At 43.7% G+C, this 16,713-nt stretch overlaps 1 protein-coding gene across 1 annotated transcript in view; it reads right to left on the reverse strand.

Moving 5' to 3' along the window:
* LOC147304678 (zinc finger MYM-type protein 1-like) overlaps positions 1–16,713 on the reverse strand; it is a 302,003-nt gene that overhangs the window by 216,440 nt on the left and 68,850 nt on the right. The window lies entirely within an intron of this gene.

Consider the following 16,713-nt stretch of genomic DNA (forward strand, 5'->3'; position numbering starts at 1 on the left):
GGAGTTAGAAGTTAGCAGGGAGTTAGCTCGCTAGCTTCTATCTAAATACAATATAGCATGTCCTGACTGCGGGGTTTTGGAAACAAATTAAAACGTACAGCTCTGTTATCACTTCCAGCATAAATGAAGACAGAAAACTAAAAAGCAGTGACGTTTGTAGGGTTACTGAAGTTGGGCTAGCTGGTATATGATGATGTGCTACGTGACCGCTAGCAACACAGCTATGTTAGCATAATATAAACAAGCTAACTTTTTTTCCCACTCGATAAAAGTTAACGTGAGTGTTCTCGGTGATCAGGAACAAATGTAATCGCATGGCAGGATGCTGTAAAAGGACCAAACTTCAGCCAGGAGAACAACTGAGATAATCCATCCATAATACGAGGTTAGTCATTCATATACTGCTGCATGGGCTGGGTTGTAGTTACATCCTAAGGTTTTAAAAACTGAGCTTAAATAAATGATTAGCGGTAATAAAAGCCGAGGGAGGTCAACAGTGATCACTGACTGTTTTAGGAGCTTTTTGAGATCAAATAGAAGAAAATACATAACATTAAACATGTTAACAACACAAAAGCCATATTAAACGCAGGCTACTTTAGGCCCGGAAGTAGGATTCGTTGCGTCATCACTGAACAACCGGATTAGCATTAATCTGTAATTCACCATGATATTAAATGAGTGCTAATTATGGTTAGCTAAAGCAAGCTTAAAGAATATACCTATAGAAAGCAAATAATGTTTATTTCAGCTATACAGACAGTTATTTTAATGGTTCAGTCACACTAAAGAAAAGATAGACGCCAATTTTGCAACTACAAAAAATCATTAATGTCCACTAACAATACTGATTTTTTTCTGCATTCAGTAACCAATTGCAAGTCCCCCAGCAGTTGAGCAGTCAACACCCTCAACCTCTGGACAACCACTTTTGCAAAATGATTGCACGGGTCATCTGTTGGGTTGCAACCTGTCTCCAAATAATTGCAGTGCAACTCAGACTGAGTGCAATCACTTTCAGACAGTCAAATTTGTAAAATGGCTTACCAACACATTGGAATTAATCTGAGTCAGTCTGTCCATGAATTAGTTAAATTGCTATTGTGGAGCAATTACGTCACCTTTATGAGGATTTTCAGTTTAAGATCTATAAGGTAATATCTGGACGTAGTTACTGTGAATTTCTGTGTGCGCAGATGGCAACAGATTTGAAATTTACACCAGTTTATTGCAATTAATCACTATTACATGTAAATGCTAACTTTACCACATTCCATCACAAACGTAAAGACTTATTCTGTCTTATTGCTTTTTTCTCGACATCTTAAAAGTTGCTTTAAAGACAGCGAGTAGTCGCAGCTCTGGACGCCGTCTTTTAAGTAACCACTTCAAGGGCAACAAAATTGTAACACCAATGGACATGGTTGTTGGTCATCCAATGGTCTCCAAACACAGTTTTCCCTGCTGTGACTGTAGCATAATGTAGGTTTCCACTTTTGGAGACAGCATCAAGTGGCCATTTGATTAACTGCAGGTCCCAGTCTTTCTGCAATGGCCTCATTTGTCAGGCTCTGAAGTCGTTCCTTGGCTTCCACTTCCACTTCCACAAAGTTAATCAGTTAATCTAGCATGCTAACACTGGCAAATTCCACTAAACGTTACTCTTTGTCCACGATTATTCAGCACCTACTCCATCACGGCCTGCTCCCGAACATTTATTTGGGAAAGACATGAAAAGGAGCATTAGCGTTAGCGGTCTATATGCTTTCTTGGTTCCGCCAACAGCGACCATAAAAGCATACAGAGCTTTCATGGTTGCTGTTGTTGTTCCAAAATCACCAAAGTCAAACATGCTATAAATCTCTTCTGGGTTTTTTTTTTGGTGATTGCAGTTTGGCTCAAACACAAACACAAGTCTAAACAAACAGCAAAGACTTAAATACTTTTAATTTCTGTCCCGCTTTAATGCCAGATTTTCACTCGCGTGTTACCCAGAGAAAAACTGCCATGTCACCAGACTGGCTGAGCTGTTCGCCTAAAAGGCAAACAAAAGATTATATACTCCATTACAAAAAAGTCATGAGACTGTAGAGGATGCAGCATCTAGTATAGTGAGGGTGAGGATAGGATACAAGTTCGTACTGACTAGGACAATGAATGTGTAGACTTCAAGAGTGATTCAGTGCGACAGTTTAAAGGGGAGGGTGGAGAGGACAGAAGGACAGCAGAGGGGTAGAAACGCAGAGGTATGCAGGAGAAAGGAAAGAGCAAGAGATTTTCTATAAGCTTAAGATAAAGAGGTCATGCTGCTCGTTTCTGGGTCAGCTCACATTAAACAGGCAGCAGCACGGAGCTACCGTGGTCCTCGGCCCCGTGGAGGCGCAGCGGTGCGGACGTGCTTCCACCGACTGTGACCGCACATTAGGCACTCACTTTGAGCTGTACAGGCACCGCTCAAGGCGTCAACACATAAAGCTGCCCTTTCTTCTAATCCGCAGCATATAGAGGCGCACACACAGAAGTACATCCAAGAGCCTGGCAGCTAGTGGTGGAGTTTGTGTGTGCCGACTGGCATTAATGTTAACCTAAACTCTGATCAGTGACAGTCCCTGGAACGCTGCTGAAGGCATAAACACTGGAAGGTAATGGACACACACAAACACACATGCAGGACATGGTATGGAATACATATGAGACTGAAATGATGTGCAGTTACTGAGCTGTCAGCGGGGCACACGAAGCTTATTTTTATGTCACATTCCTACGGTTGTTTATGCTAGGACTGATCTGGGAAGCGTGATGGAACTCAGGCTTTTAGACTCCGGTGGTAAAAATTTAGCCCAGCTTCGGCTGATCCTCGGCAGATGACAGTCACACAGGAAAGAACAGCACGTCCCTGCCAAATCGCACCATTTAGCTAGCTGCTAGTGGTTTAAAGGAGTATTTCAGCAAGCAGATGGTATTAAAGTAAGACACCTCAGAGATGGATTTCAGAAAGAATGCTCAAAATCAAAGACAGAGAAACAGAAGTGTTGCACTTTTTAGTCAGCGTGGGCCAATCTCCACTGCTCAGTCCTACAGTTCGCTTCTCTTTTGTTTAGCTATCCTTCACTGGAAAAATAAATCTTTTCCTTAATCACTGAACATGTTGCTAGTCATGTAAAATCACAGGCAATAGAAAATATACTGCAGCCTATGACACTTTTCCCACTAAATGCACATAATTCATAGGGCAGGAATGGTCGAATGCAAAGCAAGGTCAAAGTTCAACAATCCCTGTGGCCCATAAACTGGTGAATCATCAGTAAGGTCTGCAACCTGTTGCTTTTTAAGTACAAAGAAAGGGTATAAGGACATAATGCAAAAAGAAAATCAATGCTACACTCAGACTAGGGGAAACAGTGGTTAGAGGCCGTAGCACAACCAAAATTACTGCAACCGTGTGCAGTGAACTTGCAATCTTGCCTTTGAAATATTTGCTTCAAAGATGGGGATCACGGCTGTGACCAATCACAGTCATTCGGCGTCTTCAGATGGCTTTGTTGCGTCAATCTGCAATAAAACAGGACCGTCAGTCTGCAGCTGAATAGCGTCTGGTTGGCAATTATATGCAATGTTTGTGATAACACAGCGATGAACTGTGATAAATCATCAAAAATTGCAAATCTAAATAAACATAAATTCACATGAACTCAGTCTATAGATCTGAAACTAAAATTCCTCCACAACAGCAACATAGTTGCCACAGGACACTGATTTACCTACATCAGGTGACCCGTGCAATTAAAAGTGGTTGTCCACACTAGTTGTAATCAGCCTCTACGAGCGGAAAAAATTTCAATGCAACCACCCAGTCGCAAAGCAGTTGCTGTCCTATTTTTACTCCAGTGTGGCTGAGCCATTGTGCAGCCCATTGCTGCTTCCGCCATTGCAAACTGCCACCTGCATTGTGCAGAAAAGCAAACTGAAAGTGACAGTCTGCATTTAAATAAAAGTAGTGACGCCACCAGCAAAGACATTTATAGCCTAGCTCTTCATATAAATCAAATTTTGCTCCACAAAAGTGAATTTCTAATGACTTGTTCACTTTGAGCAGTCTAAGCGTTAAAAGCAACGAGACTTGTTGCCTTGTTCTGCGATTTGTTCTTCATGACACATGCAGTGGGAACAAGTCTGCATCCCTACGACCCGGCTCATTAGAGTTGGATTTGTGCAAAAATGATCTACAGCCTCACCTCCACAGCCACAGAACATATATTACAAGGATGAAAACACGAGTAACACTTTATAGTAACTGTTAGTTTATTCAATCATCCAGAGACAGCAACAATGTTACAATAACCAACCAGCTGTTTAACTCAAATACTACTACCACTTATTAACAGCCATTATAAAGTGCTGCGACGTGTTTCACTGAGCTGTGCATCAAACTCATTGGTCTGAATGAACTTCCTGTCATAAAGCTGGATCTGTCAACATGTGAGCTCATTAAGGCCAAGAATACACCCACGACACCTTTAGGACCTTCGAAATAGCACTTCAACCTAACAAGACAAAGGTCCTCTCCTTCCACTCGCTGCATTCATGATCTTCACCAGCGACGGCGTTGGCTCAGTTGTTATGGAGATGGAGCTGCTGAAGCTCAAGCTCAGCAGCTACCGAACAAGGGTAAGGGTTAAGTTTGAGTTCCCTGGAAACAGATTGCAACGCAGACCTGGAGTCGGATGTTTTCTCAAACTTCTATTTCCACGGCTTTCATGCCGAGCTGTTGTTTTGGAGACTTCTCCTTCTGTTGGCTTGTCAGACCTTGAATTGGGCTGAGGTAAGTTCGCAGCACCTCCCCACGATGCGGGTTAATGCGGGTGAGTTTTTTACATTCAGGCTCTGTTTACTGCTAATTTCACATGGTTAAACCAAAGATTTTAAAAGGCACAACTAACCTTTTGTCGCCTCCTGAATGTCGTCTATTCATTTTGGGGCTAAATGTGTCACATGTCTGAGTGATAACTACAGCAAAACTGGCCACTTTCACCTAAATTCATCAACTAAGCTCTAGCTAAAGAGCCAAAACAGGAATTTGGGGGTGTTGAGAGGGGTGGGAAGGAGGAATATTTTTTCAAGGGCAAATAATGGACCCGACTGAACTGAACTGAAAGCAGCCATTAAATAAAAGAAAGACAAGAAAGAGCAGGAGAAAGAGGCAAATATCTTTCCAATTATCAGCTCTGGAGCGTTTTCTTAAGAGAGAGCTGAAAGGACAGGTTATTAAGCTTTAATGCATCACAGCATAGGAACCATTCAAGGCCTTCTCCCTCATTAGACCTACCACCAGCCTCACAGTGTGTGTGTGCGCGTGTACGGCCTCACACTACACTAAACACTAAACACAGAGTAATGAGAGCGTGAGTGCGGGCTAGTCCGCTTACAGACGGAATAATTGCAGATTTAGCCAACATGGGCATTTTCATTCCCTTGTATAGATGGGATTAGCACACGTACAGCAAACAGGAGTTACATTTTCCTAATAAAACCATTCAGCGGGATCGAGAACACTGTTGGACCCACACCCAAGCGCTATATACAAAATGTATGACAGAGAGAGAAGAAAAAAAACCAAAAATTTGATCAGATTTTCCTGGATGTAACATTCTTTTAATGAAAAAAAGAGAGAGGTAATACTTATAGAAACACTGGCACCGCTCCTCGCGGGATGTGGCTCTGATCTCTAACTTTCATTTCTCGCCTTTGTGTTTTTTTTCCTCTCCCAGGCAAACAAACAACATGATGAAATTTCTGCGGATGATATATTGCCCCGGTTGATGTCAGTGTATTAGAAGTGTGGTGTGGGGTTGATTCCGCAAACAAAGCCAGAATTGATTCTCCTTATTGAAATCCACCACGTAATATCTGAGGGGATCCATCTGGACCGCAAAGCTCTCTCGCCCTCTATAAATAAAAGCAGACTGAAGAGGGGAGAGTGGAGGAGAGGGGGGCAAAGGAAGGAAAACGGGAGCCTCACCCTGGAAAAGGGGGGCTCCCGATCGACGTTGGAGAAGACGGAGGAGGAGGAACTTAAACAATTTGGCCTGCTCGGTAGAGCTGAGACTTCGGCGCTGCCAGACGGCACCATATGAAGGCATTAGCGAGACAAAACACCGCCTAACACCCAGTCCAACTTCCTAGGATCAATGAAGAGGCATTGGCTGCGGTGCCTCTGCTCAGTCAGCCACTAACTCTCCTTCTGTCCATCCAGTGATTATCACCATGTGTGCACACTGTGGCCCCGGAGTTTGATGAGGATGATTTTCCCGTAGATGGGATGATTAATGTGGCTGCTCTAAGATGCTGAGTGAGATTGATGCTGCCCACTATCCCCTGCATGCCTAATCTTTCATCCTTACAGTAAATATGACACAATGTCCATATGCACGTGGAAACGGCCTGATTACAAACAGCTTGCGAAGCCCTCGTCCCGTTTAATGATTACATCCAAAGGCACTCTGAGTCAAACGGCCGTTTCCCATAATGAAATTAGCTGGTCGCACTATCTGCCCGCCTCTGAGCGCGAGGCAAGGAGTTTCCGTGAGGGTCACCCCAGCTAAGTAATCCTAGTTAAGCAACTCGAATGCAAATGAGATGTAAATCAAGCTAAAACGGAACACTGGTTAATTTGGCCTCCTGACATTGCAAACAGTCGCAGGGGGATCCGATGCAAATTGCATGCAAATGACAACTGACGGTCTTTGTCTCCATTGGCTCAAGGGTATGAGCCTACGAGCTCAGGTTCGTGTCTGGTTTTGTCTATGCAAATATTTAATGTATCCAAGTGGAACTAAAGAAAGTAAATACCCACTGGAGAGAGGGCTGGAGAGGTGGACGGGGTTCACAACAGGTCACGAGGCTGTCATCGCAAGAGCTGAGGCATTATACACCCACACCGCACGGCCCCGGCGCAGAAGAGGAAAAATCCAAAACCTCAGACCAGAGAGCGCGAGTGAGCCAGACGTTACATTCCGACCGCTCCGCGTTTACCAAAAGCCAGGACCCAGCTGTGTGTGATCCAGCCAACTCCTACATCATCTGGAGCCTTGCCTTATATATTCACTGCTGAGATCAAGCCCTACAGTACAAAGCCCCACATATAATTTTGGCAATCCTACCAGGCCTGTTTTAAGACCTAACAGAGAGCGTATCTAAATCCAAAGCCCCCTGGGAAGAGGTCAAATCTTTGCGGAGACGAGCCCCTAAAGACCAACGGGCTGAGCAGAATGACTTTCCTGGTCCATGTACCGACCCCCAGTATGGATTCTCTCACACAAGAAATTGATTTTCCCTGCAATCTTCTATCAACCATCAATATCAACCATCAAAAGAGGTGGAAATCAACTAGTGGCAGCTTCTGTTTGTGTCTCTTTTCATCTATTAAAGAAAAGCCATAAAGTAAGAGAAATGGCCGTCTCCTTGCCTCTCTCTTTTCTCCATACATCACAGTGTGTCTCAGCTGGTTGTGCACAGCACACACCCAGCCTCTTCAGGCTTCAGTGCTCTCTCGCCTCTCATTTACTCTGAACGGGGCAAATTCATGTGTTGCCCCACTGAACCAACGATTTGTGGCTTCGCTTTTGCATGCGCTGAAAAGTTAAGACAGGTTCAGCGTTTCAAGCGCCAGCCAAGAAAAACACGTTTATTAAAATGCTCCAGTGCTGCCATAAGCCAATGAAATCATATCATGAACAGAGAGGGCGAGGTGGTTGCTAGGGCAGCCTGTCGGTTCACATCAAAACTAAGGAGAAGCTCATCACAGTGGTTGAATTATTGCACCATGTGTATGAAGCTGCCTTGGTTCATGCAAACTGCTAATCAAACTTCTGCTTCGGCAACTGTCAAAACAGGACTAGAAACCAGTTAGCGACCACCCGGCAACCACCCATCGCAAGGGGAAAATGCAGTCACCGTAAAATCGACTGCTAAAACCCAAGTCATGCAGACCTAGGGCCTGTTCTTCGTACGTCGCTTACTACATCCAAGATCAAATGACACATCCAAGACCAAACCATCGCGCTAACCGTGAGCTCGCTAATCCGGTTCCCCGAACACACCTGCTGTTGACGATTAGTACAGCTGGACGCAGGAATGTGACATCACTGGGTGTCGTAAAAGGGGCTACGCATCGATAGTAGAAACATTGATCGGCAACCCGCTGATTGGTCGGCGAAAATGTCGAAGGGGCGTGCTCGGTATTTTCCGGCAGCAGAGCAAGAACTCATGAGTGAGGGATTTCAGGAGTTTCAGAGTTTAATTAAAACGCAAGAGAACACTGCAAAGGCTGCAAAAGCAAGGAGAGAGGGCTGGCAGAAAGTTGCTGACAAATCAAACTCGTAGGTAATTTAATAATAATAATAATAATGGATTGGATTTATATAGCGCTTTCCAAGGCACCCAAAGCGCTTTACGATACCACTATTCATTCACTCCCACATTCACACACTGGTGGAGGCAGCTACAGTTGTAGCCAGGCTGCCATATCGCGCCATCGGCCCCTCTGGCCAACACCAGTAGGCGGTAGGGTAGATCTATCATATGACACTATATTGTCCAATATCATATGGCATTATATTATATTATAATATGTTATATTATATCCCCTTTCACATTAGAGCCACAACAGGACCCACAAGAACATGGGAACAAGTAAAAGTGGAATACAGGAGTATTCTACAGAATGGTAATATTTATCTCTTAGATTGCTTTGCGTCTCTTGGCAAGGCAAGGCAAGGCAAGGCAAGTTTATTTGTATAGCACAATTCAACAACAAGGTGATTCAAAGTGCTTTACAGAGACATTAGAAACAAGAACAAATAAAAAGCATGATTTAAAATTGAATAAAACAAGCAAATAAACTAACTAACTAATTAACAAACAAACAAACAACAGTATATAAAATCAAAACAGATAAAATCAGAACAGTAGATAAAATCAGTAGTTAAATGTAAGTTTTGAAATTTAAGCTTAAAGTGTGGATTTGGTGCTTTATTCAAATGCAGCTGAGAACAGGTGAGTCTTCAACCTGGATTTAAATAAACTGAGTGTTTCAGCTGATCTGAGGCTTTCTGGGAGTTTGTTCCAGATATAAGGAGCATAAAAGCTGAATGCAGCTTCTCCGTGTCTGGTTCTGACTCTGGGAACTGATAAAAGACCGGATCCAGATGACCTGAGGGATCTGGATGGTTCATACTGGGTCAGGAGGTCATTGATGTATTTTGGTCCTAAACCATTCAGAGCTTTATAGGCCAGCATCAGAACTTTAAAGTCTATCCTCTGACGGACAGGCAAGGTAATACTGGCCTGTAATATTCTGTTAGTTTGTTCATAACAGCAACCAAGAAAAGGGCAGAGGAAAAAAAGACAGGTGGTGGTCCTGCACCCCCTCGTCAACAAGTTGGTTAAGTAAATAATACCCTCACGGGAATATCGATATCTCTCTATGAGCACACTGTCGCGCTGAGCTAAAGGATCCTGTCTATCCCGCAATATACGCTGAATTCTGAGGACTCTCCTTATCAATCTTGCACCTTCCGCAATGGGTTGGTCGCGTATACGGACAGGACATGGCTGCGACAGACTTCCCAAATCCACCTTCGCTTTTATAGCCGTGGTCTCTCATCTTGATTACACGAAGTAATTTACAATTACTACTCTGAAATATGAATTACATCTGTAATAATCACATACATGTAATAGAATGTTAATAGTTCATTTCCCTTTTTTAGGAAATGACCTGTATGTATCTGTGTGACATCAATAAAAGGATCAAGTGCTGCATTATCTTTAGTTACATTGATGTTATTTATTTATGGTGAAACAGTGGTAAAATATCGCTGTTGCTTTCGTATAAATGAAGCGGACATACCTGCGTGGCCGCGATCTAATCCTGTTTACATAAAGTAAACCTGCTCCCGAGCAGGTTTACGCTTACGGCTCTGTTGCTATGACAGCAAGTCCCGGATGAGCTTCGGGGAACCGAACGATCAAAGATCACGCGAAATCGTCAACAATCTAATCCAGCTAACTTACTTAGCGAGGTACGAAGAACAGGCCCCTAGAGAGCAGTCAGTAAGTCCTTGCAACCACCAGATTCTTAGGTAGAAAGTTTAATCTCCAACTGGATGGCAACTGGTTGCTGGAGGTTGCTTATTGTCACTAGGTGAAAGTGGTCACAAAGATCCTTGCAACTATTTTGGTCACTCGGTGATCGCAGCAGTTGCCCTTGTTTGCATGGAAGACACCGACTTGTCTTGTGACTTGCAGACGAGTTCCAAAGTGGTTCAAGGTTCAAGGTTCTTTATTTGTCACATGCATAGTTATACAAGTATAACACACAGTGAAATGTAGCCTGACACGCTCCTCGACATGTGCAAAAATTGGGGGGGGGGGGGTGTAGAGGAAGAACATTATATATATATATATACATACATATAGTATATACACTGGGTGAATGTGCAGTAGTAGCAGCAAGCAGGTGAATTCTGTACATTAATATGAATAGACATCTGACGAAACTGGTAGCGAAACTGTGAAGATGTTGAAACACACAAACAGAGACCATACTCCCTAAATGCTACATGTCTTTTGAAATGTAAGCACTGAGGCATTACTTTAACAGTTAAGGTAAATATTTCCCATTTAAGGCTTGAGTTACAGTTTTTTTACGTTTCAGTAGTGCTTGCTAGTTAGTTGGGGAGTGATTGCAGCTTCCAATTTGGATTCGGGAGACAGACACTGTGGGACTGCGGGCAGCACGGTTAGCACTGTTGCCACACAGCAGGAAGGTCCTGAGTTCAATTCCACCATCAGGCCGGGGTCTTTCTGTGTGGAGTTTGCATGTTCTCCCCGTGTTTGCGTGGGTTCCCTCCGGGTACTCCGGCTTCCTCCCACTGTCCAAAGACATGCAACTTGTGGGGATAGGTTAATTGGATAATCCAAATTGCCACTAGGTGTGAATGTGCGAGTGAAAGTGAGTGCAAATGGTTGTCTGTCTCTGTGTGTTGGCCCTGCGACAGACTGGCGACCTGTCCAGGGTGTACCCCGCCTCTCGCCCTATGACAGCTGGGATAGGCTCCAGCGCCCCCCGCGACCCTGAAAAGGATAAGCAGAAGCAAATGGATGGATGGATGGAGACAGACACTATCTCTACTTTTAAGATTAGGCTTAAAACTTTCCTTTTTGCTAAAGCATATAGTTAGGGCTGGACCAGGTGACCCTGAATCCTCCCTTAGTGGTGCTGCAATAGACGTAGGCTGCCGGGGATTCCCATGATGCATTGAGTTTTTCCTTTCCAGTCACCTTTCTCACTCACTATGTGTTAATAGACCTCTCTGCATTGAATCATATCTGTTATTAATCTCTGTCTCTCTTTCACAGCATGTCTTTTATCCTGTCTTTCTTCTCTCACCCCAACCGGTCGCAGCAGATGGCCCCGCCCCTCCCTGAGCCTGGTTCTGCCGGAGGTTTCTTCCTGTTAAAAGGGAGTTTTTCCTTCCCACTGTCGCCAAAGTGCTTGCTCATAGGGGGTCATTTGATTGTTGGGTTTTTCTCTGTATCTATGAAGCGCCTTGAGGCGACTTTTGTTGTGATTTGGCGCTATATAAATAAAATTGAATTGAATTGCAGACAAGTCAGCACATTTCATGCAAACTACAGGCAACGAACAACAAAAAAAAAAAATCATCGTTACTAACCTCGATCATATCAAAATTAATAAACAATAAACCCCAAAATCACAGAATTTTAGAAATTATTTGAAATCACAAAACAGACTGGCGCCTATAGGGTTGGGCGATATGTACAAATTTTCTTACCGACAATCGCCAGTCCAATAACCGCGATGTGCGATATATTCGCGCATGTGCAGACTTTTTGATGGGCGGAGCAATGTAATCATGCACGGACTGATCTGCGCGTTTACAACACAGAAGTCCAAACATTGACGAACTAAATTTGGGCTGTCAGCGTTAACGCGGTCTTCACAATTAACAATTAAATTTCTAATGACTAACGCGATTAACAATTAACCCATCTGGAGCGCAAAATGAACAAACTTTGGACAAACTACCCAAAATGCGTTGACAGACATTTCAGGGATTTTGACTCAGTCTGCACTCCAAATGGGTTAATTGTTAATCACATTAGTCATTAGTCAGTTAACGCTGACAGCAATTAAAATTGCTCACAGATCAAAGAGGGTGCTGTTAAAACAGCGCTATTATGTTTTCCTGTGGATTGCTTCTATTAGCTCCATCACTATTAGCAAACTTACTCATGGGCAAATGAATAAATCACCAATGGGCTCAGCCTATCGTCAATAGTCGATATATTCGTCCAATTGCCCAACCCTACTGGCGCCCCTGTCACATTTGAGCTCCAGTCCATAATAATCCAATATATGGCTTTTTACTAGTGCTCACATATTCCAAATATAATAGAAACCAAAGAAGCTGCTCGTAATGATATATTTTTGGGGGTGTTTAAAATGGTATTAAAGATCTCACAATCGTGGTTGTTGAATCTAGTCATTAAAAGTTATTGGGTTTACCGAACATTGTGGGTGTTCACGATTTCCAAATGAGACAGTCATATACAGCACTCATTTCAAACGCACATAAACTCTGCTGAGAAAAGGTAAACAAGCCATGCATTTCTGTCTGTCTCTGACTCAACCCGTTAGTTCAGATTTAAATTAAGTTTCAAGTCACGCTGATTTTTTTTCTTTTTAGTAAACTTAGTGAACTACACCTCCGAACTTGAGCTGTCATTTATTGGTTGACTCGTGCAGTGTCGCCCTCCATGTGGCAGGAGAATTTTGGGACAGAGAGTGTGTCACTTAAAACACTTTAAAATACATGGATGTGAAAATGTTCCATAGCCCATTTATTCCCATTACTCATGAAATGAACGAATCATTTGGTTCATATGGTCTAAATTACTCTTAGAGCAGAGGTCTCAAACATAAGGCCCGGGGACCAGAATCGGCCCAGCGAAGTCTCCAATACAGCCTAATGGGAAAATATGAAGGAGGACACAAATTTAACTGTGTTTTCATATATTTCAGATATTTTTCATATATTGAATACATGTCTTTTTTTAAAATGAAGATTTCTGATTTATTAAACCTGTAATTAAATTTCTGTACACTGAGAAACTGAAGTTTTGCTGGTACAAACCATGTGTGTAACCTGGCATTGTGAAAAGAGTTTGACATCTCTGCTTGAGAGGGTTGAAATAAGAGGATGAAATGGTTTGATAAGAAGGAAAATATGTAACTGAACAGTCTCTTTTTGGTTCTTTGGGTGTGTGGGGGTTTCCATATGTGGACTGTTTAAACAACAGCTTGTTTCTTCATACATTTTTAACTCTTTTCGCCATAAAGACGGCAGTCACTGCTGTATCTGTAGGGTAGAGGTGAACATTTTATTTTGTCAAGAAACATTTTGAGGAAAGGGACATTTGAGTCCAGCTGATTAATACCCAAACACCTTGACGTTGTCGACCTCTGAAGGAACTGAGAGCCAAAGGAGTGCAAATCATGTTATTATGGAGTAAAAACACAGTGACTCAACATCTCCTGACCTCTGGACGAACTCCACCAGCAGCTGAGCTTATAAACCCACTAACAGAGTTTAGCGTGCTGCCCTTTCAGTCACTCTTTACATGAATGAAACTGTGCTGGACTGTGACAACAAGTGTGTGCAGAGAAAACAGGAAGAAGGTAAACAGCCAATTCTGCCTCGGGCTGGTCCACCTGCACTGATCAGGCTTTGACGCGTGTATGCACTGTTTAAACTGCACTTACTTCTTTGTGAGATAACAAAGATGGATAAAGGTGTGCCTGCAAGTGCTTTTTGCATGTGCTGCTGCATCGCTGCCGCCCACTGATCTCTCTGTCCGCGCCTAGAGGCCCTCTGAGGCCACGTGCGTAGCAAAACAAGCGCACCTGTGTCTTCGGTCTACGCCGCGCAACCCGAGCTTACGGGTGATGAATCAAACTACTCCCGTCCTGCTTTCTCACTATTCATTTCATTCATAAACCCAAAAATACTGCACAAGTCGTCGATTGGCTGGGGCGGCGCTACGCAAAAAGACGCCGTACTCTCCCCCGCCAATGAGAGACGAATAGTACGCTCGCTCCATCTCTCTCCTGGTTTTCATGCTCCCTCTTTAACCCTCTCTTATTTTTCACTCTCTCTCTCTCTCTCAGCCTCAGTGCATTACAGCAGTCAAAACAACCGCCTGGCTGAAGAGAGCATAGCGCAGAAACAAGTGCTGCATTTTCAGGGGGTAAAGGGAAGGAACAGCTGGGCAAGCCTACCAACCTGCAGCGTCACATGCCTCGAGTCACTCCTAAAACCCCCTTCCCTGAGGGAGTGAGCCTTAAGTGATGATGACTTAGTCCTATGTCACACTTTAAGCCAAGCCATCTGTGTGTTTTGTCCAGTGCTTCAAAACCTTCAAAGCCACCACACATCATGTACTTGCAGCCAACAAGGAAAAGCACTTAAAAAAAATAAATAAAAGAAACCTCACAGAATGATTGATCGCCCGATTGACAGTTGTATCGACTGAACTTTAAGTGAGCCCTCTTGAGATGGGAAGGTGGTTGACGTCGGACCTAATTCAATATGACCCAATTCAATATTCACTTTCCCCCCCTTCCTCCGATGTGCAAATCTTAAGCGACACAGAGAAGAGCAAAAAAAAAGAAGAAGAAACAACAAGAGAAGCACACATGAATCAATAATAGCAGTGATCCAGTGACTTCATGAACTCTGTGTGAGTGTGCCACTGTTTGTGGGGAACTGGGTTGACAGGGTTCATGAGGGGTTTTTAAGGTACCACACTGCCATCTATAGTCAGGCTCGAAGGCTGTAGGCACCTGACGGATTACATCATCATGTCGAGGGCGATGATGTGTTTTTCTAAGATGCTGTGGCTCAGACAAAGAGAAGTAGGGACGGGAAAAGAAGAACAAAAGTTTACAAGGTGCGGGTGCTTCTGTATAAATAAAGAGGAACATCAGAGGCACTTCTTTTTTTAAACTGAGCTTTAGAAGATTTTAGATCACTTTTTTTTTTTAAAGAACCCTGATTTAATCAGCGATCATCTGACAATAACACCCACATCTACCAATGTGCCACAGAGGATTTCAGCTGTGGAGCAATGTTTCAGTCTCACTAACATGTTCTCCTTCCTCCAACCATGAAAGTCGGGCAAATACATTCAATGTAATTACCAGTCTCTCCTTTCATATCCAGTAAGCGGCCTAAGGATATGGTAATCTGATCAGCAGAGTCAATGATGTCAGTCAAACCTGCATTTTAACCCCGCTCTCCTGGCTCCTCTGAAGCCGCTAATGCCTCCAAAACTGATTCAGATTACATGTCTGATAAGTAGCCTGGGGCGATCTTGGCGACTTCACTTGAATGAGATGACAAACTGTCACATCGTCATGTCAGCAGGCGCCTGGTCCTTGCACAAGTGGGCACGGGGAATAAATATAGCTCCGACAGCTCAGGGAGGTGATGTTTGCGGCTGAAACAAAACAGAGCACGTGGGTGTTCAGTTTGACACAGAGCCTGTTCCTGCTGATTTTTTCCGTAAAGGATGACTAAAACTTTCCTTCCGCTATTTAGATTTAACGTGACCAGCAAGGCGCCACGTTATATCATCGCAACCCCGTTCCCACTTCAATTTATACAAGCCGCTTCTCAGATGGGCAACACTTTATGGCACAGTTTGAAAACAACACAAGCTTGTGAAAATGTAATTGAAGGATTCTGTGGGATCTCAGTGCCTCCTAGTGGCAGAGAGATCCCACTAGTGCACTGCACTGGGGGTTACACGGCAATTAGGATGGTTAAAGAAAACTGAAGCTTTGTTACTGCTATTAAACAGCATGAACACTAAACAGAAGCACAGAACATGACTGTTGTTGTGTAGCAGGTAACGTCAAGCTGCTTCATCCTGGTGCGTAGTTTGGGATCTTAAAAGCACACACTGGGACTGTACCAAAGCAAAACAGCTGATCTCCCCACACTGTGGAAACATTTAGAAGTGCTCAACTGCATGGATTTAAAAGAAAATACACTGCTGAAAGAAATGACAGAAAGATGGATTCTCCCCACCCGTCCATGTCTGTCACATGTGGTCAGGGTGAACCTGCTCTCACCTGTGACAAGCACAGAGCGCCAGTGGTGGACCTGCTAATTCTTGTATTCTATGGCAAATGCCAATTCTGTGCTGGGCAGTGAGCACAAGCCCCATTAGAGAGTCCTCAGGCCCCCCTCATGAGGTCATTTTGCACCTCTGGCAGTGCTCGACCTGTTCCTCCTTACTCAAAGGAGCAGATACAAGGCCTGCTGATGGGTTAAGGACCATCTACGACCCTGTCCAGCTCTCCTGGAATCTCCTCCATGCTCTTGAGACTGTGCTGGGAGACACAGCAAAGCTTCTGGCAGTGGTGCATACTGATATGCCATCCTGGAGGATTTGTATTACCTGTCCAACGTGTGTAGGGTCCAAGTATTACCTCATGCTACCCGTAGCGACACCGACCCAAGCTAAGTGCAAAACTAGTGAAAATACAGTGAGAACAGATGACGTGGGGAATAATGTCAGTGGCCTTGACCTGTGAATCCTGTATTTGCAGTGTCTCATTGT

This window comes from Aulonocara sp. 'chitande type north' Nkhata Bay, linkage group LG22 (genome assembly GCF_057382095.1).
Source record: "Aulonocara sp. 'chitande type north' Nkhata Bay isolate Kocher_YH1m ecotype deep benthic linkage group LG22, A_spYH_male_GT1.1, whole genome shotgun sequence".
Lineage (NCBI taxonomy): Eukaryota > Metazoa > Chordata > Actinopteri > Cichliformes > Cichlidae > Aulonocara > Aulonocara sp. 'chitande type north' Nkhata Bay.